Source organism: Temnothorax curvispinosus, unplaced genomic scaffold (genome assembly GCF_003070985.1).
Source record: "Temnothorax curvispinosus isolate PA1 unplaced genomic scaffold, ASM307098v1 QBEX01001437.1, whole genome shotgun sequence".
Lineage (NCBI taxonomy): Eukaryota > Metazoa > Arthropoda > Insecta > Hymenoptera > Formicidae > Temnothorax > Temnothorax curvispinosus.
Window position 1 is genome coordinate 311277 of NW_020211217.1, and position 17659 is coordinate 328935.

The window sequence follows — 17659 nt, forward strand, 5'->3', positions numbered from 1 at the left end:
ATGTATAACCCGCGCGAAAAGTCGTCTCGTAATACCTACGCTTGAGAATATAGTGGCACTCCGACTTTCAGACCACGAATTCAGTCTTAGAGAAGGCATACTATAAAAGGCTTTAAGAGTTTCCCCGTGTTCGTGCGAATTGAGTGGGATTTGCATACCACATCCCGGCGGGAATTTCACGAGAAATGTGGACAGGGTTTTTAAACGGCATCTAATGAAGGTAACATTAGACGACATTGTTCAAGTCCGCCACGGTGCCTTTTAGGAATGTAAGAAGGGCATCTGAATGCATGAAACATAGACCGGTGACCTGTGTAGCCAGATATGATTTGAGAAAGACTTTTGCATATTCATCGGGATGTGCGTGAACCCCAATTGCTCGTCAAGAAGGCGCAGCCCCTTAAATATTACACTCACCCAGCTCCCCATCGCTGGACCGCCATCGCTACTGCCTCCGATATCATCGCGCCGCCCCGGATAATTATACAGCTTTAATCTGAGGAACGTTTCCGAAACGCCCGTGAGGCACTCGTCGACTTTGGCGATAGAAATTTGAATACATATTAATTATAGCACATGTGTCGCTGTGTTTATAATTTACATAAAGCATACTGCATGCACAGGCATAAATTTACTTTGTGTTCGGTGTGTGCGTTTCTCGGCGCTTTGCCGTACGCCGTACGTAATCCAAGATACACAGAATTATATGAAATACAGTATTTTGAATAGACAATATTACCGGTGCATTTAACGTAACAAACGTTCGTCCATAATGAACGAAGAGATTATCTATTATTAATTACTGGTGAATTAGAGATGAATAATAGACAGCCTCTTCGTTTATTAATCCCTGTTTAAATATTCTTATCTCCTGAGCCGCGAATAAGAAGGACGTACATGTCTTGTTAATAATACCTTTTTATTGTGTACTTCTTAAGCAATCTCTTGTTTTTCAAAAACCGATAACGAAATGTTATTTGTTATTTATTCGCGACAAATACTGTAGTCCCGAAGAAGATTTGAGATTACGCGAAAATCCCAGCACTTGGCTAAAATTGATCTAAACGCGGCCGTCAATCATCCCCTCCCGGATCGAATAGATAGCACGATGAAGAAAATTGCACGGCAACGGCGGCCTCCGTGGCATTTTGCGGTGCAGAATGTCAATTAAACGGCGTGGCCGATTAACCATAACCGAAACCTCGACAAAGGCTGGAGCGTGCACGGTTTCGCACTCCGGCGGGTTCATCACGCGATAATTTATATGGTAATTCCAGGGACGTAATAAGTCCCCCTCGGCAAACTCCGGCTGCCACTACATACGATCCTCCGGTGCGGCCGCGGCGTCCTGCGTTGACCCCGGCGCGGCGTTCCATCGGGAGAGGATGGCCTGCCATGTACACATCATTACTAAAAGCGGTCATCGATTCATCGGAGTTCGACCACCGGCCGTGCCCACCGACCGATCCGTCGTGGTAGCGCGTCGATGCATAGACAAGCTGACGTATATTGTATATCTATATGTATGTACATGTAATGTGTGTAATGTATGTATATATGTATAATATATATATGCATATATATATATATATGTATATATGTATATATATGTATAATGTATATGTATATACATATATGTATATCCTATGCGCCAACGAGAACGTGTAGGCGCATCCATTGTCAAATTTTCCCACTCGCGATCGACCGTGCGGGATTTAATTAACACCATCTCGTTAACTTTTGTCGCGACCTATCGTGCCCGGCCCGGTGTTATCTCTCACGAAGATGAGCTTGCTTGCTCAATCAAGTGGATCGTTTATATCGACGAATTAACGATATGCATTGTCCTTTTCCCGCTGTTTAGTCCCCACTCACGAGAATTTGCATGTCAATAAATGTAAAGTATCACATTACATATCTTTATTTTTTCATATATATACTTGCCATTAATTACTTTAACATTTATTTTCTGAAAACATTTTTTTGTGACGAAAAAATTTACACGTTGCAAACTTCAGAAGAAATTATTTCTACCAAATAAATTTATTTCTGTATTTATTAGTTCATAAATATTATAGCTTAGTCATGTTTTAGCGTCATGTTTTCTATATATAATAATTTGTTGATTAAGATGAATCTGTTTCTAGATGACTCTTCTCTCTCTTTCTCTCTCTCCCTTTCTCTCTCTTCTCCCCCTCTGCCTCCCTTCACTCGCCATTTCTTTCTCTCTCTTTCTGATAGAAGAGTTTAAAATATATTTCAAAATCTGTCGCGCGATTGATGATGATTCATGGAGACGAGATAGAAGTTATTAAAAGCGGTGATAATCGATGAGGATGGATGGCATTATAACATTACAGTGAAGCGATTTACTCGTAAATTTTGTTTGCCCTGACAAAATCGAAAAACCGCGAGGCATCACCAGGGCGTGAATATATTGACACGAATGTGGCTCCAGCATCAGAGCAGTATTTATTTTCCCGGAAATTTTTAGCACGGTGAGCAGGCACACAAGTATCGAATAACCATCACATGTATGTGGCACTCAGATCTTTTTGTAAACAAATTATAGATGTATCACCTTTAAAATTCCGAGAGCATATTTTTGCTCGTTAGCATTAGTCAGGACTGTGTATTAATAATTTATTTTATGATTCCATCAATATCTTATGTATTTTAAATGAATCTCTATTTATGTCGGATAACGATTCATACGGAAGCATTTTATTCTTGGCAATGAACAGAGATTGATCTGTTAATAATTTAATATTTTGTGTCATGAACAAAGATTTTCTATGCTGAACAACAAAAAGATATACTTCTTGTTGCAAATAAAACGGTGCGCGAAATGAAGAGTAATGCTCGCGTAGCTCTAACAACGATAAAGGGCGAAAGAGATGCGCTCGGAATAAGAGGAGAAAGAGAGAGAGAGAGAAAGGTAATGATTTCCGTTTAATTTACTTCGAAAGAGAGCTTCCACGTGTCATAGACTGAGTGCTATCGAAAGTTCAAAGTAGCAGTCGATAGAAAGCAAACGGGTCCATCGCCGCGCCGTTTATAGACGTTCTCGTTCGAGATCAGAGAAGGAAGGCATCGGATCCTAACGACCGTTCCGTTCGATTGCAGTGATTACAAAGTCGATTGTTAGCGACTCTTTGAAGCTCAATTATTCTTGGTAATGACTCTTCTATTTAATTACAAATATACGTACGTAGCCAGCGTGCATCGCGATCTTGAAAGTGATCGTGCTTTGGAATCGGAATGTCGAAATAACCGGAGCATCGGTGCAAATACAATCTCGAGGAAAAATATCTTATTTCAATGAGCAAGGAGTATCGCGCTGGTCGCAGTATAAACTGATAAAATTCTCAATTGCGAATTTCCGTTTTTATCGAAATCGCGGCAATATGCAGGTTAACTATTGCCGATAGGTAGGTATCCTACGATAGATACATTAAGGTACTCGATACTCTCTATTGCGTCCCACACTCCTGCCTCGCTCTTGCTCCGTAATCTACGATGTAGTTTCGTCTTCATTTGCCAAATGGTCGGTAAATCCACCCTATGCGACGTCGTCACTGACTGCAGGAAAGGCGGTTTAGCATCACGGCATCCAACCGTCGCGGGGGCGTTACGATGAAACTTAACTGCGATGTAAACCCACTTTGGCTCCGTTGGATGCTGCTAGATGAACGTCGTTTCTCACTAACACGAAGTCGCACGAACCATTTAACGATTCTCCGGGTGGGATTACGTGTCGCGCAATCGTCGACCCTGATCTGTTTTTGTAGGCTCGCGAATGTGGGAGATTTGTCTCACGACGTTCAGCCAAATTGCAGTGTGTTAGTTACGATTGTGAAGTATAGACGTTTGTGTGTAAACAGCAATTATTGACAGAAGTCATTCTTTATTTCACTATTACGCATATATAATACCAATTTTTTAAGTATTATAAATATAAATTTAACATAATTTTTTTTAAGCTTTCTTTATTATCAGTAAATTGTAAATCAAAGTGAAATTTATTGTTTAATTACAACGCTGTTATCTCGGACGCAACTGAAATAAACGTCCAAATGTGAATGACGATTCCCCAATGAGTCGAATACTTCCAGTCCCATGAGAAATAATTAATTTTTGCAATAATTGCAACATAATACGATAACGGAAAATACGGATGTAGGTTTACCCCGAAGCTTTATATGTGCGTAATAAAGTTTTATGAGCGAAGATAAATAATTCATATATGTATATATGTATGTTTAAGAAAAATTGGAATAATATTATGCAACCAAAAATAGACAGGCAACATTTGACTTTTTAATACATACAGAGATACATAGAGTTCGATAAAAAGACAAAATCTATCTGATATCGTCGAAAAAGAAAGCACGAGGTCCCCAAGACTTTCAGACTGTCACTTTTCCGACCTGCAGAAAACAACATTCTTGAAACGAAAGACTAGTCGTAGAAATTGGATTGTCCTTCGAAAGCCCCTGGGGTGTCATGCGTAGGAACGCGGGATGATTCATTCAACACTACATCCGTGAAATGTTCTGAAACGTTCTACAACCCCGTAGAAGAGAATAAGCTATAAATAGAAACGAAATTCCGCACGTGTTGGTAGATTTCCGCGAGGAAATTTTACGGGCCGTTTAATGCACTCTCGCCATCTAAAACATTCAATGCATTCTACCCAGATTCATATCGGAATTGTGCATATCTTATGCACACGTTGCAACAATGAGATTTAAGTAACATCATTAAAGATTATTTCTCTCTTGCTTATTATTACATTAAACCATGTGATTCTCTCTCTAATACGGATAAAATTAAGATTGCAAATTATATTTTGCAATTATGAACAATTGGCACGCATAAATGATTTATCATGCTTGCTCTAATTTGCAATTGTGCTAAACAAAGTGACATAAGTTCGTGAAAAAACGAATATATACAAATTACTGCGAATAGCAGCGCATAGAAAGGCCGAATAGATATTTCAAATGTAACTTTTCTTAGCAAATACATCCTAGGAATACTTCTAATTACAAATCGCCCCGATCACTCAAATTAAAAAGCTAGCCAACAAAAGTAAATAAAAGTTAGCGTTTGATGGTAGTTCGTTTATATGAACTTTTCTCATTATTTTGTTTAGTAGAACGCACTGTTGAAGTTGGATTAAACATTTTAGGAACACACTCTGTGCACTAATCATGGATGTAACTCTCAATACTCATTCGCACAGTTGTACGAGAATAAGAAGTTGTTCTTTACAATGCATATTATAATATTATATATACATTTATAATATTATTATAAAATTGACGAAACTATGCGATAGAATTGTCACATGAGGATTTATATCTTTCTGTTCTTCAATCGCGACTAAATGCTTCCACCATGCGCGCTTTTACACCATCTTAATTCCGTCGCTTCAAAAAAATTCTACAATTTTTTTCTCTTACTTCTTTCCGGCATTAGAGCATTCACCGGAACGCTTTTGCAAAAAATAACACCGGCGGATGCCGGGATAAACTCGCGTCGTAGCGCAAATGTAAAATGACATGAACATTAAATAAAGCCCAGAATAGCGACAACATTCTGGGCGTCCTGCAAAGCTTCTTAGATAGAAGTAAATTGTAAGTCTCTTACCCGACTGGTCAACGCCGTAAGCACTTTCGTTTGGTCGGCAAAAACAGCTTGAAGCGTAAGGAGATTAGAGTCGTTATGGCGTCAGCCGGGGACAAAAGTGGAGGAAGTTTCATGCGAAAGTCGCGACCCTCGTCTAACGTTTCACCATCTCTCCGCGACGCAAACCGTGCAAAGTGACGGAAAGCCGGCTACCGCTACAAAAGAATCACAGTCGGGATGTACTAAAGTACAAGTTGCGTAACGGTGCAGACGACGTTGAGCCCCCGCGAGAAAGGAATAATTCACGCGACAAAAATACGAAGAAAGTCTCGCTGTGTCGCGGTACGAGGGTAAAAGAATCTCTCTGCACGATGAAACTCAATTCGGATTTCTTTATGCGTCGAAATGAGAAGCTCTTTATTAAGCGCAGTTCTGATTATTGGAATTCATTGTAATTAAATCAACTGCGAACGCCGTTATTCTGTTTATATTTTCGTAGGGTTGACTAAAAAAAAAAATCTTTAATTTCTAGAACTAAATGCCAATATCTATATACATAGATACATTAAACGTTAGGTACTTACAGTGACACGTCAGACTAGTGGTCAGAATTTGCTTATTAGCGTCCGCGTGTTCAGCAGAGCTGAAAATAAGAAATAATAAGGTTATTATTGACTGTAACTAACACAGCGTAGTTAATTTACTTGAAACAATACCGTTTACTGTATCATAAAGTAAAAGTAACAGCTTGCAATCATTTCTGTTCTAAGCAATTTGTTACTTTAACATTTATTCAATTATATGCGCAATGACACAAACATTTAATAATTACAAAAGTACAGATAAATCTCAATTTATGCGGTGCTCGAAGATTAACGCAGTTGTTTCTTAGAAAGCACCGCAGGAATGCTTGACTAGATATGTATGCAAAGCGACTCGCGTTTTATTTCAGATGTCCGTGTTGCTTCCACACGCCATGTAGTAATCTACAGAAAGATAATTTTAATATGTAATATTTTTCATATTCAACATCAAGCGTATAATTCTAAAAGAACAGAAAAGAAAAGAAAAATAAATGAAAAAATAAATTTAAATTTTTTCGCGAAACCACATATTATTTTAAATTACCTATCATTAAAAATATCGAATATATAATATTTTTAATGGATTGTTGTTGTTGTTAAAAATTAAATATAAGTATATGTCAACGCGTAGCCGATGCAGAAATAAAAAATTAATTTAATTTTATATTTTTTTAGTTTTTTATATCTCGGCATATGATAAATGGTATGTCAGGCAACTCTCAAACGCGGGATAAATGTCTCGGATAACTCGTTCGTGGCGGGGTGGTGCATGTTTAATGCCGGAAGTGGCTCGACTCCCAGGCCCCCGCCCGCCCCGTCATCCTCTCGCAGCGGTTTCCGCAAGCTCCGTAGGGTCATTAGCCAACCATTCATTATGCAACTGCGAGGCAGTATTGCGTCAATATGGGGGCGGCAGATTGTTGGCCCAATCGATAACAATGCGCCGTGTTTACCAGCCGGATAATCAACAGACGCAGCTTCTGCTGCCTCGCCTCCGAAGACCAAGCAAGTGGGAATTACGGTCCGCTTCGCTCCGAATGATATTGCGTTCCGGAAGTGTTACCTTTCCTCGTACCTCCCTACCCGCCGGCGATCCGGCGATCTGGCGACGTCGATTCCAGCCATCTCTCTATCTCGCAAGTGCTATTCAGCTAGAAGCGAGTACGATTGCAAGCTCACCGTCTCTAAATGGTACACATGATCGAAAAGCTGTTCGGATTTGTAGCCTAATCGTACAGATATACTCAGGCGATCCAATTATTCCGATATGATTTTCCACTTCGTAATTTACACGGCTGAAGTAATTCGGACGCATATACATCGGCTTTGCGATTGTGTGTATACATAAGTAGACTGTAATGATTTTCTAGAGAGTTGATACATTAGCATAATGTGTTCAGCTATGTATAACAATAATATATGGCAATTCCAACAGATATTTTGACAACATATAGAATCAAAAGCTGCGAAATCAGTAATCAAATTGATGATTCGAGTTTGGTCGCATTAAACTCGCGTCATATATCGCTGCGTACGACAAGCTATGCATTTCGATGCGTTCGTTACACGAGCGTCTGCTTCGATCGCGATCGCGGAACGGTCGAGCGCGTTCAATCGCGCCCAACCAAGCCGTGCTCCATACAAGTTTAACGTCGTCCGTGAAACGGTCAGGGTGGAGGAAAAGAGGCGCCGGAAGTACGGGCGCCGTGAGATGAAACGTTGTCGGGCGCGATATTCCCGCGCGTAGGACACCGGTTCCCTTTGATCTAAGTTGCCGGGGAATGCGCAGGGCGAAGGGACAGGGTGCGTAGCTGTCGCCCAGGAAGTTGGGGAGTAATTTGCTTAGTTGGATTAGATTGTGAATTTTGCGCCGCGATGTTTGAGCCGCCGTTCATCTCGCCGCGTTCTCCATCGCAACCCTATTCCTCTCCCTTTTCCGTTCCTCTCACCGGTCCATCGTCATCGATCCTCCTCGTCCTTTCGCGCTCCGTTGCCGTCAACCTTATAATTACAGTACCATCATCTTCAGAGACGGGCTTGCCAATTCATTGCCCGACGGAAATACGCACTTTGATCCGGCAAGAAGCGGGTATTAGCTGGTAGGATAGGTCATCGAAATTCGCGACGGTGCGCAACGTTAAGCGCCATCGCCCCGGATAATGCAGACGCTCCCTGATTTCGCGTGCTTTGATCTGCCAGATAGAGCCGGGCTAGGGCAATCGCGATCAGCGAAACCGTGCAACCGAGAAAATATTAATCGGTCGTCAAACGGAGTATGAACGAATCATACGACACCATGAGACATTTGCAATTGTATGACGCAAACGTCGACTATAGACAATAGTGATCTAGCATTAAAAATGTCTACTTGTGTGTTTTGCAATCTGTAACGTCGAGTAACTTTATATCTTGCCATTGATTCAGTTTGCATTTACTTTATTTCGATTAGAGCGGAAATTATATGTTCGTAAGTTATTTTATCTCGTATATATATACGTTAGGAAATCACGATTTCCAAGAAAACTCGACTTCTCCTAAATCGCGCATACATATATATGTGTGTATGTCGGTGTACGTAAGGGAGGAAGAGAGAGAGCCACTTTTTTCAAATAATCATACGGATTTTACCACGATGATTGGTTACTGGAAGATCGGTCTCGCGGCCCGACCCAAATACCATTAGCGTCGAATTATGCGCGGAGCTTTCGTGATTCGCGTGTAGATCACGATACCGGCAGACGCGTACGTGTGCACCCAATGGGCGCAGCGGGTGCACGCATGCAGAGAGTCGGATATAATCTCGTCGAAACGGTGGTATAGCGTTCTGTATGCAAGCGCGTTCGGTATATCTGTGAACGGCGCGGCCCGGCTCGGCTCGGCTCGACGCGACGTGGCGCGGGGGGATGCCTAACGGCATTGCGAATCCTATACAAGAGACTTCAGGCACGAATGCCGGATCAATGTTTTATCGATATTGCAGCAGACGCAGCGTTGATGTACGTCTCGAGTCGGCGATACGTATATTGCGCGTGCTTTCTGCCGTTTGCAAGAGGATTTATGGATTAGCGTTTGTTTATCGTCGCCCTTGCTACGATTTTCCCCGTCGGCAGCTCGCGCTTTTTTTACCCGCGACGATCCGCAGACGTGGAGAAGGGCATTAAAATGGGAACGATCCGAGAAAAAGCGGAGAAGGCTCGATACACGCTGTGCATGTTATGTCGCGATTCCTCTTCATGTCTTCCATCTTTCTTGCTTTCTTTAACCGGCTGAAGTATATCCGGGAAGTATATGTATATCCGGGGACGATACGCTCGAAAGATGAACGTTATCCATTTTTTAAAGCTCTTATACTAAAGTTAGGATATTATTTATCCGTACGAATGCGAATAATTAAACCTTTCCTCTATCTATATAAATAAATTACATTACAAAACTGTGCTATCGCGAGATATATATGACACGAAGAAAAATGGAACAATTTCGTGATCGTAAAATGGAAAAAATTTGCCCGGCGAAGAAGCAACAGAATTTCCGTAATGGGCGGAGGAGGCACGAACGAAACATGTTAGTAGACAAAGAAGCGATGTGCCTAGCTCATGGTTGGGGCCATGCATGAACGCGCGCCTAGAATCCGCGATGTCGACAGCAGAGAAGGTAGAAGATGCGAAGGAGAGTGGGGACCAGAGAGGTTACTGCCGTCAGGAAACTTTTGTTTAAAATTGGAATTCCTTTGCGGCTCGTTGGGACTAGGAATGCAGATGGGGGCGGAGGCGACGAAAACCATGAGTGGGCGAGACGAGGTCGCTGGTGGAACGGAAGAAATGCGGGTGGCTGAAAAAGGCGACGTACGATATTGTTTCATCATAAAGGAAAGCTCCTTGCTCGCGATGGAAAGCTCTTAAGGAGCGACGCCGTCAGAACTTAAGCGCGTGTTGACGCAACTTCTTACGTAAACATTTTGTTATACACTGCGGATTTTCTCGCTCCGGCTATTTTCGTAAATTAGCGCAACGCGCGCCGTCGCATATCAATCGTTGTACAACGATTGCCGATAACGAGTGACGTAAACGAGTAGTAGTAATAGACAGCTAGTAGTATAACAGCCAGTAGTAACAGACAGGCAATAAACGGACTAGTAACGGATGGTTTTATTTTAATGCTTTATTTAATGGCTTGAATTTAATAACAGCCACGTGGGTATTTTTATACTAATTATTTATGCTAATTTACATAGTTCTCGTTAAGGTTATCGTGCAAATTTTTGTATTGCAGTTTCAGCAAGAGTGAATGAGATTCGTGACTTATTTGAGTTGCGCGGAAATTTATACATCTGCGATAAGCATGTAACAATTGAACAATTATGTGTTATTTGGCCGAATACGGTAATCGTTTAATTAATTTGCAGGTATCTCACGTACGCCTGGAATCATGTTCCTGCTACGTGTGCCACTACGTGGCTAAACGCATTAACCCATAATTATCGAAATTACAGACCCGAGCGGCAGCCAACCGTGGAGTCTCCTCACCGCCGTCTCCCAAGATTCTCTCTCGGCCTACTGTGGATACTTAGGTAAGTATCCTATCTCGCTAATTATTCGAACGCAACCGCAGCTTCCACGTGGTGCTCCTTTTCCCGCGCTGGGTTTGCGAACTTAAGAAAACGCCAAGCGGATTACGACTGCGGCTTGACCATTTAAAGAAATTCACTTAGCAAAGATCTTTTCGTGGCGAACCGCGTAATTAAGTTCACGCGCGATGCGACCATAAGAATCCGAATTGCTGTTTGCGTACGAGCGAGTTTCAGGAATGTCGAAAACGCAAGTGGCGAATATTTTCGAGGAGGGGTGGCATCTGGCGTAGTTTTAAACGCCTTTAATTTGCAGTTGGAACGACGTCGCGAAAGGGATGATGTCTCTCGTTGGAATTTTGCATCGGAATCGATCGTCCGGAACTATGAAATATCGCTATCGACAATGACGTATTTCATTTCGCCTGTCAATTTTTTTTAAAGGCAAGCATCACGGATATCGACGACCTTTCAATGGAATAACGGATCTCCCGCGAGAAAAAAAAAAGAAATTCCGTCGCGTTGCAGCCGAGGTGTAATTGCGGCTGCAGTAAATACTTACCCCGCGCAGCGGCAATATACAAACGCGGGAGCAAGAGAACCGATTAGAGAAACGCGGTATAATTAGAAAAAAGTTTTGTTCCGTTTTGCGTTGAAGTCTATTTATGACACAACGCGGCAATGGCGATTCATCTCGCGCAGCGACATTGTCCCCGAACACTGACGGGTCCTAATCCGTATTAAATTAATCTTACGAAAAGACCCGCGTAAAGTACGAAAACTTAGCCGGCCGCGGCGAACTTTTTCTATTAGGCATTATCTAGATCCCGGAACACCGCTTATTTCCGTCTAGAAAGTGTTTTATTTGTTAATGCTAGGCCGTCTTATCATACTCGTTATTATTCAAGAGTCACGAAGTACCGCGTACACGCGATCGTTACATACCGTAAAATGGTCTCTCGGAACGGTACTTCCTAGCCGGACGGCTTCTTTCAAAGTTCGGCATTTTTTTGAAGCGTTGCTATTACACTTTAGAAGATTCCAACAGTTTCTCTACCAATAAGATCTTTAATAATATAACATCTCTAATGAGACATAAGATTTCTGATAAATATCAAATAGAAAATATTATGGTTTTATAGTGTTTGAAAATATATAAATGGAATAATAATTTACATGGATAATTTGAAACTATCATGCAACAGAGATATCTAGAACTTTCACATCTAGAACATATGAGATTGAAATAGCATAATGTGTTGAAATCACACACACACATTAAACGCGATTAAGTCTATGATAAGTATAACGAATAGTGTGCTAATGTGGATGTAGGTGAATTTTTACTATTACTTCCAACAGAGAGAGTTTTGTCCCCTCTCTCTGCTAAGTGTTTCTCCAGACTTTTATCCTGATGAGTTCTGGACGGGGTGTGGTTGATTCTGTCAAGAAAATTTACTAGCGATTCTGACGTTCATAGCAATTAGAGAAAGTAGGTGCATAAAGTTTCTTCGATTCGACTCGTAACGAGGGTACTTTTATGATCATCTGCTAACCCGCTAAATACTAAAGGTTGTACGAAATATCTTAATTTACTATATTCTTAAGAATCTTTAAATATTATTTACAATATATTTATAATATAGAAATGCAAATAATTATTTCTGTAGAAGATATTAGGTATTATATACACATAAACATATTTATATATTTGCATAATATTGTATTGTTAAAATTTTTGTACTATAATCTCTCGTTATCGTATGAAAATTACAATTAATTATTCGTTACGCATACGAATCATCGTGTGTTCATTTTATTTTTCTCTAATCGGTGTCGACGATAGTTACGTAGCGCAAATAAAACACCGCGAAAATTATGAATTTGCTTGCAATAATACTCAATTCTTGTGGCCATAATATAATGATCATTCTTACAAAATTTATGCAATCTTTAGCCGTGTTCTAAAATAACACTTTCACGTATAACATGCTCGCGTAATGACAAGATTCCTAGAAGTATTGGAAAAAGAAAACTAATTTTTTTCTACTTCAATCCATCTATTGCATATTTTGAAAAATTGATTCTTGAAACAATAGCAACGCGCGGGTGAAGCGTGGCAGGCAAAACACTGTAGTTCACGCGTACGTACACGGCAGTTCGACGAAAGTTTGGTTTCCGGGCGCGCTGGCACTCCGGCGTGGAACTTTATGCTAATTCGACGCGACGACTGTACAACATTAATAGAAGTCCAACTACTCGCCATGGTAGCGGTTCCCACGAGCGCAGACGAGCGCGTTGCGCGATGTCTCTTGTGAGGATGATGGACCAAAGTCGAGAGGATAATGCATCGATTATGCAGTCCTCGCTTCTGTGATCGTTCGGGCAGTTAAAAGCGACGACCGATCGGATAATTACACGCAGACTAATACTCCGTAATGGTCCGTAGGAATGATGAAACTCGAAACTGGCTTAACAAACAACCGATTTGAGTCCGCGTTGCGTGCGTCTTACCTAGATAAACTTAGGTTTACGTTTGTGCGGAGAGAAGCGTGAGCAACGAAGTCACAAGGGTTCCTCGCTACAGGCGTTACAACTCATCCTAATTACATCTACCCTCGTTTCCGGATTCTGGGGGCTTCCCGTCAAGAGAGTACACTAGTACTTAATTAGTATTGCCTACCGGACCTACCGGCGTTGCAATTGAGACGTTTAACTATATTTCCGTTCCGGGGAATTATTATACTCCGATTTAATTGCGTTAGCAATTACTTTTTCCGCGAACAGAAAGGATTTAGAAATTAATACATCTTAAATCTTTGCCTCGTTAATTCACAAAGATCCATTGAAGCGTACAGTTTTTATATAAAAATACATTAATCTAATATATCATTATTCGAAAAGGTATGAATTATGATATTATAACGCATATTAAACATGGAAATTGCGTTAAGCATGGAAATTAATATCGTATAGAGCACTATACCATATCTTTTCGCGAACGATTTACTAATTAACCTATCCCTTTCGTGTAAATTGACACCGTTTGACGCCCAGCCTATCTTTAAATTTAATTGTAACAAATCCGGCGTGACTAACGAGCAAGTGGTTGTCTGGTTGTCTGGTCTGAATATATACGGTGCGTCGAGGAGCACAGCGCTCCGGTTTCGCAAATCATTTATAACCCAGCATTAAAAGATCTTAACGCTCGTGTAGCGTAAAAAATGAACAGGCCGACCGAGTCGGGCCCACTAGCAATTTCGTCTCCCCGGGACATTCTTTCTAATTACCAGAGATTTATTAACGTTGTCGCTGCACAATCCACTTCTTGCATCCCGTGCCACCTCCTGCGCGCTTCCCTTAAGCAAGTTCACTCTGCCCTATCCCGTGACGATCATTCCTAAAGTAATTGCTCTTGCCGTGGTCTGAGCTAAAAATCGCAGAGACGCGAAACTTTCGTTTCTCTCAACAGAGCCATAGTTGTTTTATTTTCTACCTCCGTTATGTTCTATCAATTTAATATAGCAGCGTTTTGTACATACCTGCTGCAAGCAATAATGACGTGTTAAAAGCGTCACTTGTCTTTAATGGTTGTGCTCCTCATTTTTAATTACCTATCAGAATTATAAAATCTAATTCTCCTCGTGCTAATTTGTTTTCTAAATTTAATTCGTACTTTGGATCTAGAATGTATTATATGAGATATTTAATAATCGTATATTTTGATTAAAAAATCGATTGTCTTTATTCGCATCATGAAAATGATTTACTTTCTTAAAGCAATTGAATATCACGGCTTATTAAGTATATAATAATGCGAATTGAAATGATAAAAGCGTACAGTCTTGTTAGATTGTAAGTAAGAAGGCAACACGCAGGCTAAGCAGGGCTAACCGAGGTACAAGGGTATTTCGGTGTAATGGGGCGAACCCTATTTGATACTTAACAACTTTCGTGATTTGGCTTTTCTTTATCTCCCTACTTCACCGTGTCAACGAGCTGTGAGTTTTAAATATGTTGCAATAATGTCTCGAAAAATCTCGCGACTGTTTCAAAATATTTTTTACATTATAGAATATATAATAGCAATATAATATGATATGATAATATAATATAACAGTAATATATTATATTCATGCGCGCCATTGTGCATCTGTATCTATTTAATATCAAATTTTGTTTTCATTTTTTTATACATACATATATATATATATATATATACAATTATCATCAAGTATAATATATCTTAATTATATTATACTCCGTGACTAATTCAGATAATATACCAATTCTGTGTTGTAGCTCAAATTACATTATATTATAAATTATGTATTTAGTATAACCACATATTCGCTGTAATGCGATGTTGGACGCAACACGGCTTGATGATGACGTGGATGCTGTCATGTCACCTGTTCCAACTAAATTTGTATATTATCTTGATTCGTGCATCTGAAATGGTTGTCCAAATTAGAAATAAGTGACTTATTATCTTGTAAGCTAAGTTGAAAAGATTATTTCGCGAAAAGATACGCATCTTCGTACCATCGAGTTTCAGATTTTAACTCACGGTAGCTCACTGGGGTGAGGCCGGATGACGGAGAAAAATGGGCAGCAATTTTCTTCAAGGGTAGTCCGACGAACGCGAAGTAAGAAAGTCAAATTGTTAGGTACGTTCTTAAAATCACAGATGAATCGAAATTGAAGGGAGAAAGGAGAAGAAAATGAGTGATGACTCCGTTAAATAATCTGAAAAGGGAAACAATTTCTCATATTTCATAAGATAATAACGTAATTTTCATGGAAATTGCATTTTCTTTCAAAAGCAATATGTATAGGTATTATAAATATATTGCGACTGATTAATTAGTACAGAATTTATTTTTAAATGATTTACTTGAATATTAAATGCACCTCTAAGAAAATTAAAAAGACGCTTTCATCATCAGGATACATGTCACAATTATCCGGTTTATTTTAACAAAATATAAAGTCAATTTCTTATAGTCGCATCATTCTTCAATTATTATAAAATTATCTGTCAGTTCCATTCGCGCGATTCATTTTGTGCTACAACTTATTTTCTGTTTGTCTTTCTCTACCTCTCTTCGTGTCCCATCGTCTCTTTATTTTCCGCATTGAGGGTGACTGATTAAAGAAATCCACGTCAGATACTCGCATCTTGGACAGAACGCCTGTCAAAAGGTTACGTTAATTGCCTCGCACTTGATTGATTAACGTTTTGATCCTATTAACTATTGAAAAAGATTAGAGGGAGGTCCTCTCGAGTGTAGATAGATAGTTCCAACGAAATCTGATTATGTTTCTATCGCGAGATGAAAAATGATTCTTCGCGTTTCAGCAAGCACGCGTTACGTCAAATTGTAATGAACTGGCATGGCTCGACAATCATTCATGTTACGCATAACAATATTAATATGAAATGATTGCTTAGACATATTCTCGAATGCTATGAAAAAAAATACTATGAAAAAATTATTATGTTAATGTTTAGAAAGACTGCTTCAAATTATCTTTAAAAAATGAATAATTGGTAATATATACAAAAATGTTAAAAATATTATTGCTTTTCTACGCAAAATAGAAATATACGCCCATTTAACAGTTACGTTGCAATATAATCGGTAATACGAACGGAACAATGTAGTCAAGGGGCACGACATACTTTGCATGAGAATACAATCAGTGCAATTCAGCTGGTGCAGACACGAAGCATATCACTATGAAATCAGCTTCATAGTGATATGTTTCTACCATATATACCGTAGATATCGATAAATTACGTCAACGATTGAGAACAGCAACGCGCATAGGCTAAAGAGAAGATGTATAAATTATAGACTCAATTTATCCCACCAGTTTTACACCAAGCAAGTAATTTGTTTTATTATTGTCACACGCAAGAACACTTTCATTCCCGAAGAGAGAAACTCTATTTTCTAAGGACTGAAATATTTGTGTAGCCGGATTTTAATGAACGCAGATATCGTTACCGTAATTGTCGTATTAATAGACAGCGGCAATTAAAACTTGTGAGAAATGATTTCGCCGACGTATAGCGATATGCCCCCATGTCTGAACTTCATTCAGCGTGTCTAGAAAAGCCTTGAATTCTCGGCTCTGCGCGAGTTATGCGAATTGATACCGGTAATTAAAACTTTCCCCGATCGTGCCATGATTGCGCCGTAAATGCGAATCGCGCGCGCACGCGCACACACACATATACGCATGTATACGCACATTCTTGGTATGCGAGATTAAGCAAATACTATCATCTGCAACTTATATAACATTTATTTCTTAAATATGTAGTGTCTAATTTGATTTTATAATTTTTTAATGGCGATCGAATTAAAACGCATTACGTTAACGCATTGAACACTATTTTTATGAATATTCGAAATGGAATTATTAGTTTTTTCAGGTCCCCGTGTAATATAAAAAATTATGCGCGCGCACGTTTGTGCTAACATACGTCGCAAATTTGCAATCAGAACGCTTGAATAAAATATTTTCATGCCTGTGAACGCGTAGATGGTGATATGCCGATCATAAATCCAATTATAGGTGAACCTGTTCCCGATGACGTCACATCCATCCTCCGGCGACCCTTTCCCTTGGTCTCGATCGGATAACAATTACGACCGCCTATACTACCACTATGCTCGCCTAGCGCCATCGATATCTCATTCCTTTCCTTCGCCCCGACACCCCTTTGACAACTGACCAACACCCCAGAAAGCTCTCCCTTATTTCGCACTTACGAGATCCACTTCTGCGTTCCGCATCACAAATATTCTTTTGTCGTTGAAAACAATAGCGATATCCGACTGAAAAACGTCGTCCATAATAT

At 39.9% G+C, this 17659-nt stretch overlaps 1 protein-coding gene across 6 annotated transcripts in view; it reads right to left on the reverse strand.

The window, feature by feature from the left end:
* The window catches only part of LOC112463596 (teneurin-a), a 332312-nt gene that overhangs the window by 299060 nt on the left and 15593 nt on the right, over window positions 1-17659 (reverse strand). For 5 of the 6 annotated variants that reach the window (XM_025030073.1, XM_025030099.1, XM_025030082.1 and 2 more), the window contains exon 2: window positions 6219-6277. The gene's annotated coding sequence lies outside the window, so the exon portion shown is untranslated. Of the gene's footprint in view, window positions 1-5655; window positions 5746-6218; window positions 6278-17659 lie in introns of those variants that run through there. The other variant, XM_025030064.1, reaches the window with a different exon arrangement.